Here is a 21,590-nt window from a genome sequence, read left to right as displayed (position 1 = left end):
GCAGCACTGGAGAGGTGTATACCAGAGAATGCCTAACAGGCTTGCTGGCCAACTTGTCTAACTGAATTGGTGAGTGTCAGGCTCTGTGAGAGACCCTATCATCTCAAAAATACGGTGGATAGAAACTGAGGGAGACTCTTGGCATCAGTGTCTGGCTTACACACACACACACACACACACACACACACACACACACACACACACACACACACACACACTCCACATTCCATGTAACCACTCAGGAAACTGGTCTATCTCTTGCCTCGTCTCTGGATGCCAGTGACCCCAGCCCTACTTGGATCCTTGGGCCCTGTTTCAAAGTCCCAGTACTATGGCTGAGACCCTGCTCCATGTTAACAGGCCTGAAGAAGCTCCTGGTCTAAAATCATCTATTCTTTAAAAAAAAAAAAAAAAAGGAAAGCAAAAGGTTTTGCTTGCATTGACTGTGCTCTGGATGGGTGGCCCCTATGTGATGCCTCCCACCCATTTCATCTGCCCAGCTCTGTGTCAGCTCAGAAACACTGGTTCTACAGCCACTTGTAAGGAAAGCAATAAGCTTCTGTGACATGGTTCCTTCTAAAGCAACTAATGTCATAGCCTTCTGTGTATGTGCACTCTGTCTCTCTGTCTCTCTGTCTCTCTGTCTCTCTCTGTCTCTGTCTCTGTCTCTGTCTCTCTCTCCCTCCCTCCCTCCCTCCCTCCCTCCCTCTCTCTCTCTCTCTCTCTCTCTCTCTCTCTCTCTCTCTGTGTGTGTGTGTGTATGCACACACGTTGGTAGAGTATGTGAGTGCAGGTACCCATGAAGGCCAGAGCCATAAGATACTGGAACAGGAGTTACAGATGGTGGTGAGACGTCCGACGTGGGTCTAGACATCGAATCGAAGTCCTCTAGAAGAGCAGCAGGCAGTGTTAATCCTGAGCCACCTCTCTACCATCTCTGCTCTTCTACCCAAGTTTCCTTTTAAAGCTCTGCCTTCTTCCCGTTGGGTCCAGGCCCACTTGGTGCTCTCCCCTTCAGACAGCTGTCTGCTGAGCTGACACGTCCCCATGGCAACGGGAGCTGCGCATGCGCTTCTGCAGTCTGCCCCACCATTGTCTTGTGGCTTAACCTTCCAACCACTCCATGATGTCACCTCGTATCCTGGAACCACATGAAAGCTTTGCCTGCTTTAAATGGCATGAAGCTGTACAGCTCATTGCCCACCTAAGCTGACTGTCCCTGTTGAGGCTTTGGGTCCCCAAATGAAATTTTTCCCATCCAGGTGATGAGTTCTCTACTTCCTACAAGTACTTTTAAAAAGATAAAGATTATAAGTAGATCTTCACCCTGCCTACAAGACATGCAGGGATAAAGATAGAGCAGATAGAGTAGAGATTGAGGGACTTTCCAACTAATGTCTGGCCCAACCCAAGACCTACCCCATGGAAGAGAGCCAACCCTTGCCACTATTAAGGATGCTCTGCAATGCTTGCAGGCAGAAACCTATCAAAGTTGTCCTCGGAGGGGCTCCACCCAACAGCAGTTCAAAACAGATGTTGAAACTTACTGCCAAACATTGGACGAAGCATAGAGAGTCTTGTGGGAAAGTGGAGGAAGGATAAAAGGACCTTAAGGTGATAGGAGCTCTACAAGACCAACAAACCCAATTAATCAGGGCCCAGTGGGGGCCTGTGGAGTCCAAAGCACCAGCCAAGGACCACGCATGGACCGGACCTAGGTTCTCTACACAGATGTAGCCCAGTGGGCAGGTCAGGCTTCATGTGGGTCCCCTAGTAAGGGGGGGCTGTCTCTGACATGGATTCTGTTGCTGCTTTTCAATCACTACCCTCTGATGGGACTGCCTTGTCAGGTGCCAGAGGAAGAGGATGAACTCAATCATGATGCGACTTGATGAGTTGGGGTGGGTGGGTAGGGGGCTCCCCTTTTTTGAGGAATCAGGGAGTGAGGAAGGATAGTGAGGGAGAGACTAAGAGGAGAGGAGGGAAGGGCTATGACCAGGATGTAAAGTGAATAATTGAATTAATTAATTAAAAAAAATAAGTAGGTTTTTCAGCTGGGCTGTGGTGGTGCACATCTTTAATTCTAGCACACAGGAGGCAGAGGTAGGCAGATGTCTGTGAGTTTGAGGCCATCCTAGTCTACAGAGATCATTCTAGAATAGCCAGGCTACACAGAGAAACTCTGTCTTGAAAAGCCAAAATAAATGATAAATAAACAAATAAACAAATGTAGATCTTCAGAAGTAAGTAACAGGAACAAAATGCCACTGCAAAATTAGACTCCAGCTTTGAGTCAGTACAAAGGAAAACAAAGCTAAAATAAGAGAGGGGTCTTTCTTTTCCAATACTGCCAACATTCAGCTGTGAGTGCTGGCTGCCTAGAACCCTATGTTGAGGATTCTGAGGCCAACTCTGAGGTGAGCCGGAAATACTCTCACTATTAATTAATGACTCAAGAGCACAACCAGAGGATGGCAGCAAGTGAGACACTTAGCCAAACTTGTTGGGGTCATTGGCACAGGCTTCAGAGGTCAAATCTGGACTCATGCCTTGGGTCTATGTCTAACATTCTGAGGTTAACACTTATCGCCTGTTAAAACAGGGATGGCAACATCTCTAACAAAGTACCAATACATCCATCAAATGAAGTGATTTTGAAAGACATAGCGGCACTCTACACATTGTACATGCTACACATTGTACATGCTACACATTGTACATTGTACACACACTCCTGAAAATACTCCTAAGACTTAAAAGTTTGTTGATGTCAATTTTATATATTCTATTAAAATCTGTAAACCTGGTCCTGATGGAGGAGGATCTGGGTAGCCATCAGTTGATGACCAATACTGTACTTCTGCCTACTGATCTCCACCCCCAGTAGCACAGCACTGGCAGGCAATGGGGAAGCTAAGTGGCTCCAGATTAAATTCTTAGCTTCCCTAAAATAAGTGCAGGCTGAGTCACCCCTTTATTCCCAGGCTCCTTTGAAAGTTGAAGAGGATGTCACTGTTCAGAAATAGCCTTCACATTCCAACGATGAACTGGCTCTCCAAAGAATACAAGGTCTCCTGAGCAGAAGTGGGTGAGCACACTGCTGTGGGTGTCGGTTCACTGAAAATGACTTCAAAGGTTATGCATGGAAGCTTAAATGGACCACTGCTTGGGATGCATGGGAGCCACCAAAGAAGTCTTCTGGAAGTTTAACAGTTTTGGCAGTGGTGGGTACCAAGGACTAGGAAGGCTCACCCCTTCTCATCCCATCACACCGCAGCCCTTGAGAAGCCACACATCTCCAGGGCTCCCCACTATGCATGGGACCAAGTATCAGTCCCTGCCTCGGACACTACCCTACCCTGCTGGCCTTATTTCCCAGCAGGCTCTAGCCACAATGACTTCAGGATACTTCTTGACACTCTTCCGTTCCATGCCACACCTATCAACTTTGTCCACACTCCTCCCTTGACCCTACTAGGGGACCGGTGAGTCTGTGACTCTATGGCATGGACATCAGGACAGAAAAGCAATGCCTGGCATTAGGGAGGTGCGCTGGAACTGTGGGCAGCTGGTACAGAGCAGCAAGAGTATGGGTTCGGCATGGAACCCTGTCAATTCCAGACAAATCACCTCTCAGCTGAGCCTTGAGCCCCTGTGGGAATAAGCACCTGCCCTGCTCACTCACTCTCCAGCATGATAAAAGTGGCAATTTTGTCAGCTAGGGACAACTGTGACCACATAGAAAATTTTCGTTCATCATTTATGGTAAGTTAGGAACAGCCCACATTAATGAAGAAAAGGCAGATGGCAGAGGTACAGGTGGCTGAGTTCTTGTCCCAAGTTCCGCTAAGGTATGTCTCAACGCCTTTAACCAGCTTGGGAGTGATGCTTAATATTGATCACATGGTAATGTGGAATGCTGTCTTGCTTTCTCCTTTCAGATAAAAGACAGAGGGACCTGTGATGCTGAAGGTTCTGTGAGTCAAAGGAAGTTACATGTGAAACCAACACAGAGGGCTATAGTGAATTGGCTCTTCTGCACGTGCTTCTGACGTCACTTCCCTTGGGGACCAGCTTCTAATGTCATTTCCCTTGGGGCCCAGCTTCTGACGTCACTTCCCTTGGGGACCAGCTTCGATGTCACTTCCCTTGGGGCACAGCTTCCGACGTCACTTCCCTTGGGACCTGTTTCCACAGGTTGAGGCAGAAGCAGAGCAGGCTGCAGACACAGGGTGACAGTGGCATGGATCCAGGGTTGTGTCGTTTTTCTTTTTCTTTTTTTTTTTCTTTCTTTCTTTCTTTCTTTCTTTCTTTCTTTCTTTCTTTCTTTCATGTGTGTGTTTCAAGACAGAGTTTCTCTGTGTAGCCTTGGTTTTCCTGGACTCACTTTGTAGACCAGGCTGGCCTTGAACTAACAGCGATCCATCTGCCTCTGCCTCCCAAGTGCTGGGATTAAAGGCATGTGCCGCCACCACCTAGCTTTGAAGTCTTCACTTCAGCTCCTCAGAAGGCAACTCACTCAGTCTTTAGAGAGGAATCAAGTCAAAGATATGTCGCTAGGGCAGCCTTTGAAAATGACCAGTGTACCGATATGGAGGAAAATTGTGGACACAAAGAAGGGAGATGATGCTGAGACACACTGAAGATGGCTCTCTGTGCACTAAGGAAAGTGATCCTGATAAAAATCCTTCTTCACATCCCCACAGCCCTCAGAAGAAACCAAGCCTCTCTAGCCACCTCCCACTGCAATCACGCATTTCAGACTTCCGGTCTCCAGAACTCACTGATAATAAATTGCAGGCAAGGGAAAGAGACAGGAAGTTAGTTTGTAGCCCCTTCCCCCCACCCACACCCACCCCACCCCCCACCCCACCCCCCCACCCCCCCACCCCCCCACCCCGCGCCAAACCTCTTTTTAAATGCTTTCCCTGCTGAGTCCCCATCAGTGGGCTGCAGCACCTCAGCTAGACCATATGGAAAACTTCTGGAAAACTCTCACACATACATATAGCTGTAGGGACCTTGTATAAATGGGCCCCAGCAGCAGCTCAGCTAAAACTGCAGAGACCCTCCATCCAAAGACTGTTCACGTATGGCAACTCCACATAGCTTGTGCACCGAGGACAACCCCAGTCCAGCTGGTGTCCTTTGCTCAACACAGCTTCGAAGTTTTTCCTCAGACAGCATGACAGGTAGCCGCTGTCTGCATTTTATATACAAGATGAAGTTTTTGCCACCCCAGGCCCTAGGCATCACCTTTTTTGAGAAATCTGTACTTTTGTAGGGAATTCTGGTATTCATAATTAAAAATAGAAAAATTCAACAAGGCTTAATTTTTATAAGTTTTTGATTATGTATATGTGTTGGGGGTGGGGTGTATACACGGAAGTGAAGGTCCCTGCAGAGGCCACAGGCATCTGGATCGCCCAGAGCTGGAGTTAAAGGAGGTTGTGACATGTGTGACAGGGTGCTACGAATTGAACTCAGGTCCTCTGCAAGAGCCATCTTCCCAGTATTCCCCCATCCCCATCAAGGTTTAAAAGAACAAATCATTAATGCTGACAGTTAACACTGAAAGGAACCAATCTCTGATAATAGAAAAATGGGAAATTCAGTTGAGCTTCTGATTCTTTTGCCTCCATCTCCTAAGAGCTGGGATTACAGACACTGACCACCACGCCTGGTTTTCACAGTACTGGGGATTAACCTCAGGGCTTCGTGCATGCCAGTTAAACACTCTACCAATAGAACCACATCTCCAGCCCATCAAAGGGGGCTATGTGATCATTCCTGGGGCACTTGGCCATGACCAAGATTATCACAGTAAGGAGAAGTGGAGTCCAGGGATGCTACTGGATATCATGTGATGCACGGGGCAGCCACAGCAGAGAATGATCTGGCCTGAAACGTTAATGGTCCCACAGAAGCAAAACCCTGAATTTCATCGAAGGCTTCTCTGTCTCCATGTAGTTGCTAAGAAGCAGCCCAGGCAGAGCATGAGGGGGTCAGGACTTGGAAGTAGAACCCGCCCATCTACAGAGCAAACAATTTGAGTGGCCACACTGCTCTCCCTGGCATCATCACCATGGTTTGTTTTGTTTTAATTTGATTTCACAATATGGCTGTCTCTCTAAACCTTGAGCAATTTGAAAATATTACAGAGACACCAAAGGTCCTGCCTCAAAAGAACAACAACAATAATAATTTTATATATTAAAATAACTGAAAGCTCCCGTGTTGTTTTTGTTGTTGTTTGAATTGCAATAATTTGTTCTTCACTTCAGATTTGCTGTGTAGAGTGGATGGATTGTCCCTCTCGCCTCCTGCCCATTCAGAATCACTATGGCGAAATAAGTGAGTGAAAAAGCAAGATAAATAAATCAACTCTATCAGTTACTTGTCCCATCACTGCCCCACAAAACCCTGACTAAAGCATCTTTAGGAAGGACAGGCTTACCTGGGCCTCCAGTTCCAGGGATACAGTGGACCACCAGTGGGCGGGGCTGGTGGCAGGAGTGTGAGGTGGCAGGGATACAGTGGACCACCAGTGGGCGGGGCTGGTGGCAGGAGTGTGAGGTGGCAGGGATACAGTGGACCACCAGTGGGCGGGGCTGGTGGCAGGAGTGTGAGGTGGCAGGGATACGGTGGACCATCAGTGGGCGGGGCTGGTGGCAGGAGTGTGAGGTGGCAGGGATATGGTGGCCCACCAGTGGGCGGGGCTGGTGGCAGGAGTGTGAGGTGGCAGGGATACAGTGGACCACCAGTGGGCGGGGCTGGTGGCAGGAGTGTGAGGTGGCAGGGATGGACCACCAGTGGGCGGGGCCGGTGGCAGGAGTGTGAGGTGGCAGGGATACAGTGGACCACCAGTGGGCGGGGCTGGTGGCAGGAGTGTGAGGTGGCAGGGATACGGTGGACCATCAGTGGGCGGGGCTGGTGGCAGGAGTGTGAGGTGGCAGGGATATGGTGGCCCACCAGTGGGCGGGGCTGGTGGCAGGAGTGTGAGGTGGCAGGGATACAGTGGCCCACCAGTGGGCGGGGCTGGTGGCAGGAGTGTGAGGTGGCAGGGATGGACCACCAGTGGGCGGGGCCGGTGGCAGGAGTGTGAGGTGGCAGGGATACAGTGGACCACCAGTGGGCGGGGCCGGTGGCAGGAGTGTGAGGTGGCAGGGATGGACCACCAGTGGGCGGGGCTGGTGGCAGGAGTGTGAGGTGGCAGGGATACAGTGGACCACCAGTGGGCGGGGCTGGTGGCAGGAGTGTGAGGTGGCAGGGATACAGTGGACTACCAGTGGGCGGGGCTGGTGGCAGGAGTGTGAGGTGGCAGGGATACAGTGGACCACCAGTGGGCGGGGCTGGTGGCAGGAGTGTGAGGTGGCAGCAGCTTGTGGCTAGAGGTCCCACTGCATTCATACTTGGGAAGTAGAGAAAAATCAATGCTGGCATCTTCCTTTAGTCAGCTGGGACCCCTGCCCACGGAATGGTGCCATCAACGATTATAGGGTGCGGCTTCCCACTTCAGTTAACTAAGAAACTCCTTCACAGACATTCCTGGAGGCTTATCTCTCAGACTCTATCAGGTTGACAATCAATATGAATCACCACACCCACTATCATAACATCATCCAAGTATCCAGACTAGGAATGAGGTGATTGGAACTGCTGTATGAGTCATCCAGTGCTCACTAGGGCGCACCATCTTGCTCCACAGTTGTAAGATCTATGCATTACTGAAGGCTACTTTTCAATGTTGTTTTTAAGGAGTGTCGAAGGCTAATATTTCTTTTTTATTTTAAATTTATTTTATTTTATGTTTGTAAGAATTTTGCCTGCACATATATAAACATACATACATACATACATACATACATACATATATACATAAATATCACATGCATGCCTGGTACTTGCAGAAGCCAGAGGACAATGGTTTCTCTAGAGCTAAAGTGAGAGAAAGCGCTGAGTTGCCACGTGGGATCTGTGCCATGTGTTGGGACCTGAGGTTCAGGTCTTCTGCGAGAGCAGCAGTGCTCTTGACTGCTGATCTATTTTTCCAACCCTGAAGGCCAACATTTTTGTGCTGTTTTAAAACTCAGTATGGCAAAATTTCTCTTTCAGCTTTTGCAGTTTTATGGTATTGAGATGCTGAGGCAGAGAAGAGGAATGGCGGAGAGCGAGAAGATGCACTGCTTTCTCCTTCCACGTGTCCTCCGTGATCAAATAGACAGCAGGCCATTTCTTGCTCCTTTCTGAAAGGACATGGTTGGTTTCTCTTGGAATAAATATTTCTGGTTGGTGGTGGTAGTTTTGGTTTTCTGCAGCACCAAGAAATGCACAGTGAACACCTTACATTCCAGATGGCTGCTCTAACAACACGCAAGACCACGCTCCTTCTTATTTTATATTTTGCATTTTGTTTGTTTTATTTTTTAAGATAAGTGTCTTCTATGTACTTCAGGCTAGCTTTGAACTCTTGATCTTCTTGCATCTGCCTTTCAAGTACTGGGATTAAAGTTTAGGCCACGACGCACAGCGTCACAAAGCATTTCTTGAAAATACATATTACCATAGCAAGGAGGCACGCATATCGTCCTCTCCCACATGTCCTGTGGCCTTGCAAATGAGCTATTTCAAATCAAAATCATGCTCCAGGGTGACTGCTCAGTACCGCCAAGCCTGATGGTCTTTGTTGTTTCTTCCCCAGAACCCATGTCATAGAGAGAGAGAACTGATCCCCACAGGTTGTCCTCTGACCTACCTACAGACAGACAGACACACACACACACACACTGTAATTCAATAAATAAAGTCAAAGCATTCTCTCTTACCTCCTTGACAGAAACATTGATGGGTTGGATTTTAAACCTGTTTGTGAAGATGGCCCTATGTGAAGGACTTGGTCTTGCCAAAAGACAAACACACACAAGCAGTCCAATTAAGTGTGAATTTCACATACACAACAGACACCTGTTTCTATAAATGCATCCCATGCAACAGCTAGGTACCCTATGGCTTAAAGTGCTAAAAGCAGGGATGGGACAGGGATGAGCCAGGCTGAAGGAAGAGGTGTTTTCCAAGGGAGATGCGAACATTTGTCACACAAATCTGGGGAGAGGTCTTCATGACGACTCAGATCCCCACTGTGACAGAAAGCCCCAGGTCCCTGTTTCAGCCGACACTTCCAGCTATAATCTACCCCAGCTCCACACATGGAATGAGAAGGTGGGATCAAGTGAACTGCTTAGATTTTGGTCTAAACAACATGCCTCTTGGAGAGGTAGAATTATCCTACTCTGATTGTCCTGGTGACCACACAAATTTATAGCCTTTTAAATTCAGACATCAAGAAAAGTGATGTCAGGTTTGCTTTCTGTTCACTAATTCTCTTTTTTAGAGGGATTACAGTTTGGATTTCTTACCGAGAACTCCTGATTGCCCTAGCTTGCTGGAGAAGACACTGATGCTAAGGGCAGCCTTGACTCTGAGCCCAGCCTGTGTTGCTGTTGTTATGTTGGTGTTGTTTATTTATTTTTTCTAACAATATACAGATCCCAAAGGCTCTTGAGTCTATGACAAACAGGCTTTGTGTGGGCACATCTCACCCATCTGTCAAAAATACATAAATGTATTTGTGTCCTACTTAGGTCTGAGCTGTAGTACCGTCCACACCCATCCCGTACTTTAATGCTTTAGGGTTAAATAAATTGTACCCTGAAAGACATAAGTGGAAAACTGATGGCTCAGGATGGGGCTGAGGGAGACTGGGGAATGAAGCTCATCAGGTCTACTTTCAAATCTCATTATATGTGGTTTAAATGACTGTGGATATTTAGACAGCAACAGATCTTTTCCAAAAGAGTTTTGGGTTCTCTTGTGAAGGCAGATGTTTCTAGGCTTAACTTCCACGAATCAGTTGCCTGGAGTTGTGAATTACTGGCTGCTCCTGTCCCTAGCAGCCTGGCCTTTCTCCTTTACTGTGTTCTTCACTGTTCAGCCACACTAATAAGCTTTACCCTACTGCCCAGAATTCCACACAGTTCTTACTACTCAGATGATTGGAAAGTCTGGGAAATCACCTAACCTCCACAGGATAGAGTAGCCATCTTTTGCTCAATTGTTGGACCTCCAGAATACCTGTCTCTAAAAGGGAAGACAACCAACTGAATGAAAGTGGCTTCCGTAGGCTCACACATTTCAACACTTGGTCATTGGCTAATAGAACTGTATAGGAAGGATTAGGAGGTGTGGCCTTGTTGGGGGGGGGGTGTCACTGGGGATGGGCTGTAGGCTCAGTTTGCTTAACAATTATATTTTATTATGAACTTATTAACTGGGAGTACCTCACTTATAGCCCGAATAAACAATAGGAAAAGGAGATTTAAAATACAATAATGAAACCATAAGGATCTCAGTTCCAAAGAATGATTCTTCTGGCGTAATCAGCAGGATTTCTTTTGCTGGAACCTGAAGCAACCAGAACCTGGAACCTCAGCCAGATCCCAGAGCTCTGAAGCCTTCCATCAAGCGGTTCTCTTTAGGGGCTTCTCGAAGTGGAGCGATGAACAGCCAAAACTATCCCAAGCCTCCAAAGGCCCCGCCTCTTGTTTTTGGCTCACATTTATAACTCCTCTCAGAATTTATTCAAGAATGTTTTTCAGCGGGTTAATAACCAATCTCCCCTACATGGTGGTTTGACTTCTAAGAGGATAAACATCGCCTGCCCTCTCACAAGTCTTTTTCTCATCCCCGACTTGTGATCTAAACAAAAGACATGTTTATTTCTCCTTCAATGGGCTTTAAGATTTCAAAAGCCTGCAGTATTTCTAGTTAGCACTCAACTCTCACTTTCTGTCTCATGGTTGTGTCTGAAGGTGTAAGCGCTCAGCTCCCGCTCCAACACCATGCCTGCTTGCCTGCTGCCATGTTCCCCACTATGGTGGTCAATGATCATGAACTCACTCTCTGAACTGTAAGCCCCCAATAAACCATTTCTTCCATAAATTGTCTTGGTCTTGGTGTCTTAGCACAGCACTGGGAAAGTAAACAAGACACCCGGTTCGCTTAAAAAGATCCCTTTACTGGGCCAGGCTTCTTCCAGCTTCGCTTAGGAAAGCATAGAGAGCTGCAGCCAGCCAGAGGCAGGTAGGAACACCTAAGCAAGAAAGGTGGTAACTGGGGTTGGAAATCACTTTCACCTTGTCCCCCTCTTCTCTGTGTTTTCAGAGCCAATGCTTTCTCTTCATTCCCTCTTGTCAGACCCAGTGTGGCTCTGATGCTAATAAGGGTGGGGTAAGGATGTGTCTGGCAGTTGGGAGGATCCCAGCTCCCACGGTGTTTTCATTTGTCTGCACCACGCTCATCTGTCTACTGTTAGTATGGTGGAGTTCTGATGGTTTGAGCACGCATGTGCGGACTTCAATGCTCACGAACACGCCTCACCCCATTAGAGATGGCAACTGCTATCAAGTCAGGGGGCAGAAACTCAAGGAAGCTGCGTGCCTGATTCCATGCCACTTGCAAGGGCCATCTTTCTTAAATCCCAGCCTCACGCTCTTGTCACTTACGGAACCCACACGTTCTCACAGCCACCCAAAGCCTGAAGCCCTGACTGGTATTTATTGGCCTCAATGTTGTCAACATCAACACTCAAATTCAGAAAGAGAAAGGAAGGAAGGAAGGAAGGAAGGAAGTCTCCTGCCTTTGTCCATGGGGTTAAATTTTCAAGCATATGTTTTTCTCTTAAGAATAACATTTTTTGGTAACCCTCAAAGTTTTACATTTCAGCCCTGAACTTAAAAATAAAAAGAACACTTAGATGACTGGTTATAATTTAGCAGGCTGGGGAGAAGAGGGATCCCACCACCTAGAATAGTAAATAAACCAGTAAAAAGGCTACTTAATTTTCCAGCAAAAAAAGTGGGGAGGGAAGGGTGTTTACAAAGACCTTAAAGACATGTGGCCAAACACAGAATGTCAGGCTCAAAGGCCCTCAGAGTAATGAAATCATCTGCAGTGGGGGACGTAAGAAATGGAAAACTGCACTCTGAGGGCTTTCATCCAGCTCTGGGGCTTTAATCTTAGGGCTCAAATGGCTTTTCTTTGTGCTTCCATGTTAGGCAAGGAAAAGGTGCTGGCCTCCCTCCACCTCTCTTGCAGCTTATATGATACTAGAGGTATTGAAACTTAAGGCCAAAGATGAGCCCAAAGTATGTTTAATAAGTGTTCACGCACTGTGCAAATGGGCTATTCTCTTTTCTCCATGTCTTTCACTCTTGTACAAGTGTGTGTGTGTGTGTGTGTGTGTGTGTGTGTGTGTGTGTGTGCATGCTCACATGTGTATTGCGGGTTTACAAGCATGTGAATGTGTATGTGTACATGTATGTTTGTGCACGCACGTATAATGACCAAAGGATAACTTTGGCTGTCATTCTCCAAGTGCTATCACCACTCCCCCACACCTCTTTGAGACAGGGTCCCTCATTGGCTTGGAGCGAGCCCCCCAGGGATCTGCCTGTCCCTTCCCCTCACTACACCCCCCTCCCCAAGCACTGGGATTAAGTCTCACCACATCCAGCCTTTTCCCATAGGTTCTAGGGATCGAATCCAGGTCTTCATGTGTGCGAGAAAGGTGCATTATGGACTGAACTGTCTCTCCAGCCCCTGCCGGTTTTTTGTACTTCTCTCTTTAGTAATCACCTTGTGAACATTTCAACTCAACACAGGACTGCTGGGAAATAGGGAGATAATAATTAACCCAGGACACACACAGGACACACACAGCGTGGACATGGCCTCTCGACACCAACCTCTGCTCCTCTGGCCTTTTCTGTCTGATAGAGGTCTCCGCTGCATGGAGTTCCCAAGCCCGGCGTGCGCCTGAGAGACCTTCCCCTCCACCCAGCACCCGGTGCTGTGTGGCCCGTCACCCACAGTCTGCCCTTGTTCTCTTAGGCTCCATTCAGTACAGTGCAGCTTCTGTGCTTTGTATTATACGACAATTAAGAGACTGGGTGAGTCTGAATTCCCCCCCAGAAATGAAGAGCTGGCTCCGACAATGGATGCTACAAATAGGGATGCCTGGATGACATCCTTGGGAGAATAAACTCCTTTTGCCTATGCCAACGACAGGCCATGCTTGTGTGCCCCGATGCAGGCTGGGGAGGATCCTTAACTATACTAAGCAGTCACACAGCAGCTGCCGCTCGTCCCGGCATCCTGTCAGAGTCACCCATGGGTGAAGCAGCTGTTGTGAACTCTGCTAAAGGTGTTCCCTGGAGACTTGGCTGATTTGCAGTGAGCTATAGATAACATCACCATGTCACGGAGTTCTCGCCAACCCCCCCCTCCCTTCCCGTCTCCCCTTTCCCCCTACGACTGCAACTGGAATTATAGCTAGTTATCATGTGGGGTTTACACATGTGTGTGTGTGACAGGGTGCTCACTTGTGCCAGAGGTTGACTTCAGATATTTTCTATCAACACCTTATTTTTTGAGGCAGAATCTCTTCACTCAACTGGTGGCTCACTATTTCAGCTAGACTGACTGGCTTGCCAGTAGGCACCAGGAATGTGTCTCTGCCCACCCCTCCCCTAGGCCCCCAGCATTGGGGTTACAGGGCCATTCCACCATGCCTGGTTCTTATGTTGGGTGTCAGGTCCTGGCGTTTGCATAACAGTCATTTTATCCCCTGAGCTATAATCTCCCTAGTACTAGAAATCTCCTAGTCTCACAGAGCTGCCTTCAGACAACTTCCTCAAGGGAATTGTATAGAGCATAGTGTGGGCCAGCTGAATCCAGTGCAAACCACCCAACCCGCTCAGCATCATCAAGGGCACCTGGCTCTCCCAGCCAATTTCAGGTCCTTGCAAACCCTCATAACCTGTTCAGACAACCCAGGCAAAGCCTTTCCAGTTACTCATCGAATCCCAAGCAAAGTTTCCTCAAAGTTATCTCCAAGGGAGTAACAGACAAAATGTTCACTTTATTTAGGTAGAAGTGAACAAGAGCTCAAGGTAAATGATGGCTTCCTCCCACAAATCACTAAACTCTAGAGGTCAACCTCAGGACCACTAAATTACATCCCAGAAAAGGCCTCCTGTCGGTCAGCTACCCGATGATGTGTGGATGCTCCTGCACTGTCTTTGGGCTAGGCTGCCATGAGTTCTTGCTGAATGGGGCAGGATTTACATTTGTTTGTTTAAACTCTGAGGCATGCCATGATGAGCATAGGGCGCTTGTGGAGACTCAGACCTTTGTCTTTCTTTACTATTGATCTTCTCCAACATTAGCAATGGTTTTGAAAGTGTGTCCCCCAGAACAGCAGCTGCAGCTGGAAACAGCTGGGAAGTTGGTAGAAAAGCAAATTCTTCAGTCTCCTTCCCATGACCACTCACTCAGACTCTGGGAATGGGGGGCAACAGCCTGTGCTTTAAGGAGGTCTCCAAGTGATCCTAGGGGGAACCAGCATCATTGTTCTATAGCATGCACACACACATACATGCATGCACACACACACACACACACACATGCAGGGTGAGATGTGACATAGGCTCAGACTTGCATAGCTGATATAACTTGCATACCTTGGGTAAATGTTCTTTAAGATACTTCTACAACAACAGGGCCTCTGGAGGTCCTGCTCATTTACAAAGTAGCCACCCGTCAGCATGTGAACACACTGACTTACAATCATATCCATGGCTGCAAGGGCTTGACCTGGTATCAAAACTATAGCAAAAGGGCATGAAAAAGAAGAAGAAGAAGAAGAAGAAGAAGAAGAAGAAGAAGAAGAAGAAGAAGAAGAAGAAGAAGAAGAAGAAGGAGAGGGAGAGGGAGAGGGAGAGGGAGAGGGAGAGGGAGAGGGAGAGGGAGAGGGAGAAGGAGAAGAAGAAGAAGAAGAAGAAGGAGAGGAAGAAGAAGAAGAAGAAGAAGAAGAAGAAGAAGAAGAAGAAGAAGAAGAAGAAGAAGAAGAATCAGAATCCAAGCATTTGGGTACCAAGTCATGAATCCTTAGTGAAAACACAACATGATTTTGCAACCTAACAGTGACCTGAGAGGATGCTCAGAGAACTACTTTGCTGCATCTGGATGTATGGGACTCAGCTAAGCCAGTGCATATAGAAAGCAGCCTGTAATGTTCAAAGACCCACTCATCTAAAGGTCATAAAATGCCAACCTGATGGCCAAAAAGAATTAATTGCATGTGACCACAAATCTTTTCAGTCTATAAACTCACTCATATTCTTCATTTGAGTTGGAGATCCTATGTTTAAAAATCATATTTTTGGCTTCTCTTGAAAATGAGCCGAGTAGTAACATAGACCCCACGTTCTCAGACAACACAAACCGCCTGCGTCTTTACCACCCGGTGGCAGCTGCTTTGTAGGGCCCCAACTTTCCAATCCGTGTCCCTGATTTAGGCTATACACTTGTTCCTGTAACCCACTGAGGTCACAGCTTCAATAGATCCTCACTGGGACTGGAGAGATGGTTCAGTGGAGAAAAGCGCATGCTGGGTGGGTGCGAGGACCTGAGTTCGAATCCTAGAGCACACATAAGAAGACCAGGAATGGTCTCCCATAGGGCTGTAACCCTGATGCTATGGGAAGCAGAGACAGGAGGATCACTGCAGCTCGCTGGCCTCCAGCCCAGCTCCAGGTTCAGTAAGAGACTCTGTCACAAAGGAATAAGGTGGAGCGTGATAGAGCAGGACACCCAGTGTCATCCTTTGGCCACATGTGTAACCCCCACCCCCTGCACACACACACACACACACACACACACACACACACACACACACACACACACCACACACACACACAGGAACCCTGTCACTGTCAGCCTACACTGAAAAGTCTAAGCATAAACAGATGGCACGTTCATCTGAAATTTCCTAATTTGGCAAAAATGAGGTTGACAGGGCTGTCCCTTTGGTGTCTCTTTTCTACTTCAAGACCCATGAGTTGCGAGCTGTTTATTTTATGGTAAGTAGAAACCTCTGTGCATACTAACTGGATGCAAGCTCTGAGTGTGTCTCAGGAAATTTCCCAAATCACTCGGACAGCAACTAACTCCACAGGAGTCTATCCTCATCCTCAAATCACACATGAGGAAACCAAGAGACAAGGACATAGTTCAGATACTAATGGAAAAGCTGGGGCCCAAGGCCCAGAACCCTACCAGATTGTGCAAGGCCCTGGCAGCCTTCAAGAACCCTGTCCTATGCATCGTGCCCATTTGTGTCTCAGACTAAGTCATGTCACATAAGGTCATAATTGACCTTAATGTTCCCAACAACCCCCCAAGGAATCAGTGATGAAATGGGAGCAGTTCAAAGGACCAATAGCAGTGGTTCCTAAAGTACTAACTATCCCCTATAGAGAGGCAGATGGGCCTCCACTGAGCCCTGGCTTTCTTAGATAATACCTATGCATAACCTACTACTCCCAAGTACTCTGCTTCCCACAGCACTTCAAAGTTTGGGAGAGCAGTTGCTCTTTGTCCTAAGAGGCTCAAGCCCTGACATTGCCAGATACAAACACTATCCGGAGAGTTCTATGACCCTTGTGCATGCTTTTGTGAAGGCTCTTGGGCACTCTTGGGACCTGTCATGATCCTGAGAGGTCCCAAAGTGACACCTATACACCGGGCAGCCTTGCAAATTCAAGCCAGGGCGAACCCTTCTCCACCACTAAGAGCCTTACTAGCTGGTTTCTTAGGCTTTAAGGGCACAGTGCCACCTCTGTCTCTGAGATGGAAGCAGAGGGCAGAGAAATACCCAAGATTCTTAAGTCTCCAGTTCTGTGTCAGGTATCCACCCATGACACAGGTCCACAAGGGAGGTGTGTGATCCTTCCCACAGGATCCGTGTCTGTTACTAAAAGGCATAACCTTTGGGTTTCTAACACCTCTAGGTCCCTGACTTTGGGTGCTGAGCTGAGTTGATATAAATAATAGCCAGGACTTTTTATGCAGCTCAAGCAGACCAACCTCAGCAGCAATGGTTAGTCACAGGCTGGTAGCCTCCTGGGCCCCCATTTGAACTTAAACCTCAGGGTCTTATCATTGAAAAGCTAAAGGCATTAAAAAGATAAATCTAAGGAAAATCCAATAAATGGTTTCTCTATGCCCACTCAGGACAAAGGATGGAATCAGGTGGAAGCCACCAACAAGCTAACTGAACCTTCGAGGAGGTAGAAAGGAAGATAAGACGGTGGTGAGATAGGAGGAGGAGAGGGTGGAAGCAAAGAAAGACAACTCAGGGGTGGGGAGAGAGAGAGAGAGAGAGAGAGAGAGAGAGAGAGAGAGAGAGAGAGAGAGAGAGAGAGAGAGGACAGAATCAAAGAAGGGAGGGAGCAAGAGAGAAGAATGGAGGGACGGGGGAGACAGAGACAGAAAACTTAGGCAAGAACTCAAAAGGTCCTCATTCTATGAAGGCATGGCCAAGCCCGAGTACCTCGAAGCTCACCATTCTCCTCCCATCCCAGGAGGATCTAGAATGAATATGCAACACACACACACACACCTACGCATCAGGAAAGACCAGATCTTCCCCAAACCCTTGTGTATCTTGCTGTGTGCATCTGGCTGCTCAGCTGTGCAGTGGAGTCAGAGAGACTGGCCTGCACATGTCAGAAAGAAAGCTGTGTGTAGTGCATTTGTGAGCTGTGAGGTTCTGTGCCGTTGCAGAGGGAGATCTTTGTCATTCCACAGAGCGAGTTCCTAATGTATGACGAACTCCACAGAGAGAAGTGTAGGGCAGATTAGCATTCCATATTTCAGCACACATTGATACAGTATGTTAGGGGCCTTTCCTGTGGGGCCCTTGGGATTTTCACCCAAGATGGCCTCTATGCCATTTAGTCATTTTCACTCAAGTGCAAGGAAAACTACCTCCCCCTTGGATATGGAAACATAGCATCACCCTCCCCCAAAGTCGGTTTCCATTTAGACTGAATAGCTTCTTCCCCCAAGAGAATGTTGCTCACTGGGTTAGAGTTTGAACTGGGAGTTTCCACGCTCTGAACCCAGGACTGCAAGAGTCTCCGAAGGATATAGGGCTCCTGGTTTACTCAAGTTTTCCCATTGCTATGCAATCAGTGTGCTGCTTCACGGGGGAGGGGGCTCACACTGAGCCTGTAGACTGCCTGCACAGTGCCCACCTGAGAAAGATGAGGCACCACACCCACTCTCGGCGGCAGTACCTGGCCCGTTCTGTGGGTTGAAACTCTGATTTTGGCAATGTCTGCTTAATGTTTCAACAGTTTTCTGACTTGGCCATCTCTAAAATGGTGTAGGAAAGCAATGGCTACTGTGTAAGTTTCTTGCTAGAGTCAAATGAGGCCGTATATGTTTAAAAGGGTTTCATGAGCAGCTAGAGTGATGGATCGGCAGCCAAGAGTCCTGTCTGTGGTTTCAGAGGACCCAGCCTATATGGAGCAGTACACAATCACTTGTAGCTCCAGTTTCAAGAGACTCAACTACCTCTGGACATCTTGTGCACCTGCACACACATGTTGCACACAAACTCACACATATACACATGAGTAAAAATAGATTTTAAAAAAGAATTTGTGGGGGCTGGGAAGATGGCTCAGTGGGTAATGTCCTGGCTGTGCATGGAGCCTCATGTTCAGCTTCACAGCACCCATGTAAAAAGCCAAGCGTGGGGGCACCTGTCTATACTCCAGTGCTAGAGGGCAGAGGCAGTCTAGCAAATTTGGGGAACTCTAGGTTTGGTGAGAAACTGTCTCAGAAAGACAAATAAAAAACAAGAGGAAGCCACTCAACATCCACCTCTGACCTCTACACACAAAGGCAAAGGCAAGTGCATTTACACACACTTCACACACACATACACATGCACACAGGTAACACACACACATATACACACATACACACAGATAATATGCATGTACACACAACATACAAATGTACACACATGACACACATAACACACATGCATACCGCACACATGGGCACACAGGTGCACACAGATAATACACATGTACTCTCCCATACCCACACACACATATAAATGCATGCATGTACACGTACAATACAACACACAAATACATACACACCGATAGCACACGCATGGCACACTTGTGTGGACACAACACATACATGCACACATATACACATGCACGCACGACACACATACACGTGCACACAGATAACACACATATGTATACACGCAAACACACACTTCAGTCTTTCATCAGATTCATGCTGCTAACTACTGACTTAACTTCTTGCTTTTGCCTTTCTCTTTCTCACACTAATTGTTCCAAATAAATAATAAGCAAACAAAAATAAATCAATGCCCAGTGGCTGTTGGCAAGGTTATGATGTTAGTTTCTCTGTTATTTTATCCAGGCTTTGTTTTAGCCAAGCCTTGCTCAAGTGACTCTTGGGGCCGAGGATTGGTGAGAGGATTCCTCCAGACGCCTTGAGGCTGGTTTTCCCCGTCTCACACCTGAGGTCATAGGCACCTCCTACTTGTAATTGACAGTAATTGCTCAAATGCTCATCCCTGACTAGGAGCATCTTTGTGTTTAATTGAGGCCATCACCCAAACCAAGGCCTCTCTGAATGTACAACGTTCACTAACTGGCTATCCTTGTATTGTTTCTCCTCACTTGCTCTGTTGCCGGAAGCATTTCGTAAGTTCTATAGGTTGTAGCTGTGGGAGTATCCCTAGAGATGAAAGCCAAGAAGGAGGAAAGATACTTGCAAGGATGGAGTTGCTGTCTTTTGACAGGACATGAGAGCCTTCTAATCTCATTGATTAGTCTCTGGCCTGACTTAGCAGATTCAGTTGAGGCACCATAGCCACACAGTAATCCACACTGCGTGATTCCCACAGATGGTCATGAAACAGCTATCCTGGGTCATCGGACACCTGACCTTTCAAACACTAAGCTTGAGGCGGGGAGTGGAGCCACACACCTTTAATCCCAGCACTTGGTGGGTCTCTGTGAATTCAAGGTCAGTCTGGTCTACACAGTGTGTTCCAGGCCAGCCAGGGCTACGTAATGAGACACACCCTCTTTCAAAATTAAGAGTGCAAGGGCAAGGCTTTTCGTCTGGTGACTGTCAGCATTGGTGGTACCTAGGAGAGAGACACTCCACAGAAACCTACTGAACAAGCAGATGAATGGGCCCTTGGGTCCCAATCCCTGCTGTAGAGGAAGTGATGCTGGCTAGAATCTGATCTCCCTCAGCAGTGCGGACAAGAGCTCTGCTTGAACATCATCCATGGCACCTGGGGGCCAAAGCGCCTCACTTCCCTAGTCTTCAAAGACAGAAATACACCGAGATAAAGTCCTGGGCCCATTTCATAGAGGGAAAAACTGAGGTTCAGTCAAGACTGAGCAAGACCCAGAAAACCAAACAGTACAGATGTGAAGACTCATTCTTTTTCCTTTTGTCTCCAGAGGGACTTCAGGCAGGTTAAGTTCTGGGGAAGGATTGTAAGCAATCTCAGAGCCCCCTGAGAATTCTGGGAAAGTGGCCAACAGAGGCCAAGTTTGCTTAATCTGGAGAGAGTGGGGACTAAGCCAAAGTGTGGCATAAAAAATATCTACTGATGGTAGCCACAAGTTCACCCTCACCGTTCTCTTCTGTTTCTTAACATCCCCCTCACCCCACCCCCCACCACACACACACACACACACACACACACACACACACACACAGTGATAACACTTAGAAAATCTTCTCCAACACATTTTGCGGATGTTGATCCCCTTCCATTCCCGAGACACCTCAACTGCTCCTCGGTCCTTAGGATGAGCGTAGCCCCACAACTGAACAGGCATGGGTGGGTGTTCAACTTAGCTGATCAAGAGAACCCTAAGACCCTCCCCACCCAATCATTCTTGAAAACCACCTTGGCCATGGCCGAGATTCCTTAAGCCTACTTGGAAGCGATGGCCCTGGTGTTAGCTACTGTTGGCACCGTGCTTAGAGAGTGAAGTCCTTTCAAGCAGTCAGCTGTCCCCGAGGCATGCAGGGACACTGGTCACACAGAGGCAGAAAATGTGACAACTGTTACAAGCAGCCAGCGGCAGCCCATGGGAGCGGCTGAGCGTTGTGTGGAACAGACACTTGTCAACAGTTGAAGCCGCCCTTTATCCAGTTACACAAAACACCCACCAGCTCCATGGCACCATTTGTAGCAAACTCAAGACAGACGGCCACATTGCCTCTCGACACTGACTTTAGAATCCACGAGCAACTTCATTTTAACCATCCAAACGTGCATGCACTGTGTGGAAAAGAACAAACAGCCTCCCTGAGTCCGAGGACCAAGTTCAAAGATACCCTCAGAGGCCAACCGCTGTACTTCACTGTGGCCCATGCACAGTTCTCTCCTTCTGGGCATAACTTTTCAGATCAGAACAGTTTGAGGAAGGGGGTCTCCGAGCTACTGAGCCCACATCAAATATTCCTAATGAGAAAGGCCTGCATGCACTTTCCCAATGAAGACTCCATCCAAAGGCTCTTGAAAACATTTTCATACATATGTCGCTTCCAAAACATTACACAGTATTTCTCCAACAAATTTATGTGTTTCCAGGGAACTCCTG

General features: G+C 47.6%; 1 protein-coding gene across 6 annotated transcripts in view; it reads right to left on the bottom strand.

The window, feature by feature from the left end:
• PALM2AKAP2 (PALM2 and AKAP2 fusion) overlaps window positions 1–21,590 on the bottom strand; it is a 463,139-nt gene that overhangs the window by 300,386 nt on the left and 141,163 nt on the right. The gene's annotated exons all lie outside the window — the stretch shown is intronic.

The sequence above is a fragment of the Acomys minous genome (assembly GCF_964271855.1).
Source record: "Acomys minous genome assembly, chromosome: 1".
Classification (NCBI taxonomy): Eukaryota; Metazoa; Chordata; class Mammalia; order Rodentia; family Muridae; genus Acomys; species Acomys minous.
This window is presented reverse-complemented; position numbering and strand designations above follow the sequence as displayed.